Source organism: Panthera onca, chromosome D1 (assembly GCF_046562875.1).
Source record: "Panthera onca isolate mPanOnc1 chromosome D1, mPanOnc1 haplotype 2, whole genome shotgun sequence".
Classification (NCBI taxonomy): domain Eukaryota; kingdom Metazoa; phylum Chordata; class Mammalia; order Carnivora; family Felidae; genus Panthera; species Panthera onca.
The window spans coordinates 7,299,528-7,307,523 of record NC_138348.1 but is presented as its reverse complement, the minus strand read 5'-3'; positions in this window follow the sequence as shown (position 1 = coordinate 7,307,523).

Genomic DNA, 7,996 nt, shown 5'->3' with positions numbered 1-7,996 from the left:
AAATTTTATTTTAATGTTTATTTATTTATTTTGAGAGAGGGAAAGAGTGCACGAGCAGGGGAGCGGCAGAGAGAGAGGGAGGGAGAGAGAATCCCAAGCAGGCTGCATACGGTCAGCGCAGAGCCTGACCTGGGGTTGGAACTCAGAAACCGTGAGATCATGACCTGGCCGAAATCAAGAGGCGGTGCTTAACGGACCGAGCCACTCGGGCGCCTCTGTAAAGCAGTTATTCATATCCTATTTTGAAAGAGGCGTGGGAATGGGAGCGACTTGCGGAGGTGCGAGGTCAGGAACAGGGGTCTCTGGTTTCAAAGCCCAGCACCTTCCCTCCAACTCCCTGCTGATCAAATTCTGACCATGTGAATTATTAAGCGATTTGGCCCTACGTCATCTGGGGGGAGGGGGGGGACTGGGTGTCTGCCTTCCTGAAAATGGACCTGCCCAGATACCCGGCGATCCCAACTCTTATGTCTACGGTCCTCCTGCATTCTCCTGCTTTCCTCTTCACTGCTCATGGTGTTCCCTCTGTTTGGAATGCCTCCCCCACCCCACCTGAAAACTTTACTCCACATGCCCAAATAGTAAGCTCTTTGAAGGCTGAGTCTTGTATGTCTTTTTATACCCAGGGCAACTGAGCACCTACTACTGAGTAGTACACGCAAAGACCTGGAAAAGCAAGGCAGGAAGAAAAAGGAAAAGTGGATGGAGGGGGAGGAAAATATCTCACCTGGGCATCTGCCCCATCTAAAGAAGGCATCTGCTGTCCAGTGTTCCACTAAAGGGAGGCCTGTGGGAAGTGTGGCCTGGTAATGCCAGATCTGATTTTCCTGGGGAATCTCCCAATTTAAAAATGTTGGCAACTAGGGGCGCCGGGGTGGCTCAGTCGGTTAAGCGTCCGATTTCAGTTCTGGTCGTGATCTCATGGCTCATGAGTTCAGGCCCTGCATTGGGCTCTGTGCTGACAGCTCAGAGCCTGGAGCCTGCTTCCAATTCTGTGTGTGTGTGTGTGTGTGTGTGTGTGTGTGTGTGTCTGCCCCTTCCCGGCTTGTGCCCTCCCTGTCTGTCTGTCTCTCAAAAATAAAGAAACATTAACCAAAAAAAAAAAAAAAAAAAAAAAAAAAAATGTTGGCAACTAATTGAAAACCTTGAATACACTGTGGACTGAAACTAACACATTTGTGTGCACAGCTCTGGAGACACCCATCTGTGGCTCTGACCTTGCTTGGCACAGAGAAAAAGATGACCAAGCTAGTGATACTTGAGTCGGAGCACCGGGCAGCTTTCCAGCAGTTGTTGTATGCACTCTTGCACTCTTTATGCTTGGGAACCAAGAGAAAGACCCCTCTTTGGGCCGGGTGGGGATAGGATCCACGCAGGGTAAAGGGATCAGGCTTCTGTTGTGTACATGTGCTAATTACTTGTAATCTACCTACCTGGATATTATTTGTCCCCAAGCGGTAAAGAAGGTTGAATGGCCACTTGTGTGATGTACATGATCTCCTATGGAAGAGGGCCCCTTGTCAGGTGTGATGAACAGGAAATAATCACTGGACACAAAGGGTCTTCAGTTTCAACCGGCCGGAAGGGAAATAAGCAGGAACCCAGGGGATTCTAACCAAAAGGCTTACTTAAACTCCAAATGACCAAACATCCCACTTCCTGTCGTCTGCAATTACAGGGTGTGGGGTGAAATAAAAGGAGCACACAGGGGCGCCTGGGTGGCGCAGTCGGTTGAGCGTCCGACTTCGGCCAGGTCACGATCTCGCGGTCTGTGGGTTCGGGCCCCGCGTCAGGCTCTGGGCTGATGGCTCGGAGCCTGGAGCCTGTTTCCGATTCTGTGTCTCCCTCTCTCTGCCCCTCCCCCGTTCATGCTCTGTCTCTCTCTGTCCCAAAAATAAATAAAAAAACGTGGAAAAAAAAAAATATAAAAGGAGCACACAAACACTTTCAACGAGGAAGATTCAACCAAAGTGTCTCCTGGCGGACACAGACGCGCGCACACTCCGTCAAGGCATGGGTGCCTTCTCCGCCCGTGTGGTCCGCTGTTTTTTCCTTCCTGTTCGGGGAGGGTGTCAGCCCCATGTTGGGCACCATCTTGTGTGATGAGCCCAGGGCTGCCTCCACGGGGGCTCTGGCTGAGGGCCCGTCGTGGGATGCAGCCATAGGGAGGAATTCTTACCTGAGACGACAGGTGTCCCTTGGGCCAGAAAAGGAGCAGAGCCACCCCCTGAGCAGGAACGTTAAAGGCCAAAATTCCAGGAGGGAACTTAGTGACGTAACTGGAGAAGGGGGAGGGGGGCTGAGGTGAGTACTTCAATTAAGAGAGTGGATTCAGGAATTTGGAGCCAGTCAGATAAAGGGATAACAAATATTTACTCGATCAACAAATATTTATTTGAATAACTATAAGCGCTGTTCTAGCCCTTTGGGGATACTTTGGTGAATAAGACAAAATTAGCCGTCATTATGGAGACCCGGAAATCAAACTAGATGGGAGAATTGTAGCTTGCTTTCATGAGCCCCCCAGGAGGGTTGTATAGCTGACCTGCTTCAAGAGTTAGAGGTGGTACCGACACCTGGCCACCACACCTGGCCACCACACCTGGCCACTGCAGGCAAGATGGTGGGAGGGGCACCACCTGTGGGCCTGAAGACTGCCTGGTCCCTTGGGATTTTTTTTTTTTTTTTTACTTTAAACTAGTATTACATGTAAAAAAAATTATAGGGGCACCTGGGTAACTCGGTTGATTGAGTGTCCGACTCTTGGTTTTGGCTCAGGTCATGGTCTCGCAGTCATAAGATCGAGTCCCGAGTCGGGCTCTGTGCCCAGCATGGAGTCTGCTTGGGATTCGTTCTCCGCCCCCCTTCTCTGCCCCTCCCCCACTCTTGCTCTGTCTCTCAAAAATAAATAAAAACATTTTTAAAAATATAAAAAAACTACCTAGAACAGGGGTTGCTGGGTTCTATGGCAAGTATATGTTTAACTTTCTAAGAAACCACCAAAATGTGTTCCAGAGTGGCTGTATTGGTTTGCATTCTTATCAGAAGAGTATGAAAGTTTCACTTGCTGTGCATCCTTGATATCACTTGGTATTTTCTTTCTTTTTTTTTAAGTTTATTTATTTATTTTGAAGGAGAGAGAGAGAGAGAGGGACGGAGAACATGAGCGGAGGAGCAGAGAGAGAGAATCCCAAGCAGGCTCTGTGCCGTCGATGCAGAGCCCAATCCCACAAACCAAGAGTCAGACGCTCAATCAACTGAGCCAGCCAGGCACCCCAGGACTTGGTATTTTCAGTTAAAAATATTTGGTTGGGTGTTTTTTTTGCCATTCTAAGAGATATTAACGGTATCTAGTTGTAGATCCAATTTGCATTTCCCTAATGCACCTCTTGAGCATCTTTTCATGTGCTCTTGGGAATCCTGAGAATTAATAAACCTGGACCCCAACTCAGAAACCAACCTACAGTGCTAAATAGATTTATATGGATTCACATTTGGCCTGACATACTGGAACATTTTAGCAGCAATGCTCAGCAGATGACAATTGGATTCAAAGCACATACGCCAGATCTGTCCAGCCAGCAAGCAGGCGGCAAGAGGCTCCTGGCTGTTAAGCACCGTCTCCCCTGCTCCAGGTTTTATGTAGAGGAAAACATTTTGTGCCTTTGCCTTCGGGATGGGCTCCTTGTCAGACCCTACGTCATTCTGGTCATGGTTTTTTCCCCTGAGCCTCCTACTTACCATTCTCCCTTCCTTCTTTCCTTTGCTAAAGAACTATTTATTGAAAGCCCGCTGCATGCCAGGCACTGTGCTAGGCTCTAGGGTCACAAAGTTGAGGAAGATGCGTACTTCCAGTAGGTTCACATTCCAACGGGGGGAGGATTAACATAAAGCAGATTTTTAAATACAGTGCAGTGAAGGCACCGAGGGACCAGCGTTCCAGGCCTTTGGGGACCTGGAGGAGAGGGATTCTTGGAGAAGATAACGCCTGTAAGGAGTCCTGAAGAACGGGTGGGTCTTGGACTAAGAGACACAAAGAGGGCATTCCAGGTGGAAGAGACAGGCTGAGCGAAGGCCTGGCAATAAGAAATAGCTTGCTGGGGCGCCTGGGTGGCTCAGTCGGTTAAGCGTCCAACCCTTGGTTTGGGCTCACGTCACGATCTCACAATTCCTGGGATTGAGCCCTGCGTTGGTCTCTGTGCTGACAGTGAGGAGCCTGCTTGGGATTCTCTCTCTCCCTTAGCAACTTGCTCTCTCTATCAAAATAAATAAACATAAAAAAAGAAAAGAAAGCATTAAAAAAAAAAAAAAAGAAATAGCATGCTGTGTGCACACTTCTATGAGAAATTCAATTTTCCTCAAATCTATGGATGGAGGTGGAGAGTGGCAGGACACAGAGTTAATGAAGGAGACAAGGGCTGGATCATGGAGAAGCTTGGCTCATACACTTGAATTTATCCCCAAAGCTATAAGGTGCTTTTATTTTATTTACCTATTTTTTAATGAATATTTCTCTTTCCTTTCATTGATCTTTTTTTTTTTTTTTAATGTTTCATTTTTGAGAAAGAGACAGAAGGCAAGCAGGGGAGGGGCAGACAGAGAGGGAGACACAGAATCTGAAGCAGGCTCCAGGCTGCGAGCTGGCAGTACAGAGTCCGATGTGGGGCTTGAACCCCGGAACAGTGAGATCGTGACCTGAGCCAAAGTTGAACGCTTACAACTGAGCCACCCAGACGTCCCCATAAGGTGCTTTTAACAGTTAGATTTTGAGGGTGCCCGGGTGGCTCAGTCGGGTAAGTGTCTGACTTTGGCTCAAGCCATGATTTCCTGATTAGTGACTTTGAGCCCCCCACCCGGCTCTGTGCTGACAGCTTAGAACCTGCAGCCTGCTTCAGATTCCGAGTCTCCCTCTCTCTCTGCCCCTCCCCCACTCACACCCTGTGTCTCTCTGTCTCAAAAATAAATAAACATTTTTTTTTTAAGTTAGATTTTGGTTTCAGAAGTGCCTTGCTTTTCTGCTCTGTTGATTCTAACTCAATCTTCAAGGTCCATCTCAAAGGCCACCTCCTTTGGGAAGTCCTCTCTAATCATCCTAACCAGAAACTTTGGCTCCTTCCTGGGGCTCTTCACCCATCTTTTGTACTTACTATCAGTCTGCCTGGAGGGTGGGAACTATCATTCACCCCACTTTGGGTTCCTCGTGAAGCTTGCCACAGGGTCAACACATAGAAGGTGCTAATAAATACTTCATGAGGGGTACCTGGGTGGCTCAGTCAGTTAAGCCTCTGGCTTTGGCTCAGGTCATGATCTCATGGCTTGTGAGTTTGAGCCCCGCGTCGGACTCTGTGCCGACAGCTCAGAGCCTGGAGCCTGCTTCCGATTCTGTGTCTCCCTCTCTCTCTGCCCCTCCTCCCCTGCTCGTGCCCTGTCTCTTGCTCCTTCAAAAATAAATAAACGCTAACAAATTAAAAATAAATAAATACACAAATGCTCGATGAATGTGAATGAATTTGTGAATAGAAGTTTTCTGGGCAGCCCAGCTCCAGAATCTGTCAGATTATACTAGTGGTTCTCAATTTTAAGTATTTGTCAGAATCACCTAGAGGGCTTGTGGATTGCTGGGCTTAGCCCCCAAGTTTCTGATTCATAGGTCTGGGAAGGAGAAGGGGACTGAAAATTTGCATGTTGGACATGCAAAAGAAGTTCCCAGGTGACCACGCTGCTGCTGCTGAGGACCACACTCAAGGAACCTTTGATGTGGCGGTGGTTACAATTCAGGTGCTTCTCACAGACAAGCCCTGGGCTGGGCATTGTCAAGGGGCCCTCTTTGCTGCTGTTGCTGCTGTTTCTTGTCTGACCACCTGAAGCTTCAGTGGATCCCTTCAGGGGATTTCCTTAGTCTTTACTCTGTCCCACCCCTTGGAGCTGGAGCTGGGCATTACAGTGCCCTCTCCTGGTCCTTTTCTCCCAGGGACTCCCTAAGGCTTCTCAGAGGGAGCGTGGTCACATGGGTTCCTTAACAGGCTTCCCTCCCAGTGAATAGCTCCACCAGCGAGCCCCAGAGGACAGGACAAATCCCGAGTATGACCCTTGAAGAAGCCTGGGATATAACGTGGCTCTTTCTGATAGGGTCAGAAAGGGCTCTTGTCCCCTTTAAGACCCCTGCTTCCTGGGCCTCTGCAGTGCCCCCATCTCCCTCCCCCAGGGTGGGAAGAAGCCACTAAATTAACAGCTCCACTTCCTGCAGCACCTGGGGCTCTGCCTCCCCTGAGCCCCTGCCACCTCCCTTCCGGCTTCCCAGGTCAATTACCAGAGTCAGGCGACGTTGGATGTTCTCCAGGTCTCATCTCGAGGGGACTGGAGACCAGGAAAACCGGCTCAGAGAGGCAACCCTGGGGGTAGGAGGAGGGGAGGAGGAGTGGTTCCTAAGGGAAACTATCATTTGATTGGCTGTTTTTCTCTCCTTCTTTGAGTGTTGGCTCACAGCAAGTCTGTGACACCCTGTGACTACCCAAGTGTGAGCCTTGTAGAGCTCAGCGATGCAATGGGTTGGGCTAGGGCTGCTCAAAGAGGCCTCAGAATCCTTCTGGGCTCCTCCGGTGCCGGCAGCCCCAGAGGGGCTGCGGGAGTTACAGCCTGAGCAGCCGGAGGGCTGTCTATCCCCAGGACTATGGCCAGCAGTGAACACACCTGTCATTGCCATCAAGCCCTGATGGGGTCCAGCGCAGCCTCGTGGGAGAGATCACCAAGTGTTCTGAGCAAAAGGGATTCTCCTCACTGCTATGAAATCAATTCAGGCTTCTGAAGACCTTCTCAAGGAACACCACATTGACCTGAAGGACCGTCCATTCCTTGCCGGCCTGGTGCAGAGAAGAAGGTTGGCTTATGGTTTCAGCCTGAAGAGCTGGTAGATTGGAAGAGCTGGGCTTAGAACCGGATCCACGAGTGACAAGAGAACCAACCTCAGTGCTTTGCCCATTCCGCTCCCTCTCCCTCCCTTGAGCAGTGGGCCAGGCTCTAGCAAATGTAGCTATTTTTGAGAACTTCCTTATAATCTGGAGGGGAACTCTTGGAGCTGGATATGCTCCCTATAGAGTATTATTATGTTTTATCACCCCCTCTCCCCCCAGAAAGAAGAATCTTCTGGGCTCAGCTTAGACCTTGGAGGCCTTTGTGATTTCAGTAAAGAGAGCTAACTTCTGCGGGCGGTGGCTGCCATAGGACAGAAGCAGCGAACCTCAGCAAGGAGGTGGGAGAGACTCTGGAGAAACCTCTTTAGAAGAAGGATGCTTGGAAAGAGTTCATGTTTGGACCTAGCTGGGAGACTGAGCCCTTAGAGGCTCAAGTGTGCCGAGAATCTTCCACAGAAACTGATCTAGACACTGGGTCCCAGGCCCGGACCAGGGAGTCACATTGCCGGGGGGACCGGGATGGGGGACATTCTGCATTGTACCAAAGATTCCAAGTGATTTTTGTCTAAATTTAAAAATATATATATGTGTATATAATGAAAATCTACAAACAGACAGAAAAGTGATATACCCACCTTCTAGACTGTCATTCCAATTTAACTCTATTTGCTTCATCACATATCCGTTCCACCCACCCACCCATCCTTCTTTCCCCCCAACAATTCGTTCTTTTTTTGAGGCATTTCAAAGAAGTTGCAGACATCAGTATACTTCCTGTAAATACTTCAGCATGCACTTCATTAAATGGGGATCAGTATTGATTTACAAGTTTTTACTTTTGAGAGGAGATTTACATAAAATGAAATGCCTCAATCTTAAGCGTACATTTGCTACATGTTACCAAATGCATTTACCTGTGTAACCCAAATCCCTATCAAGATATGGAACGTTACCAACATGCCAAAAAGTTCCCCCTTCCTACTCAATCCCTGCCCTACTCAATCCCTTCCTACTCAATGCCCCTTCCTACTCAATCCCTGCCCTCACTTCATCCCCCACCCCCACCCCAGAGGTACCACTAACCT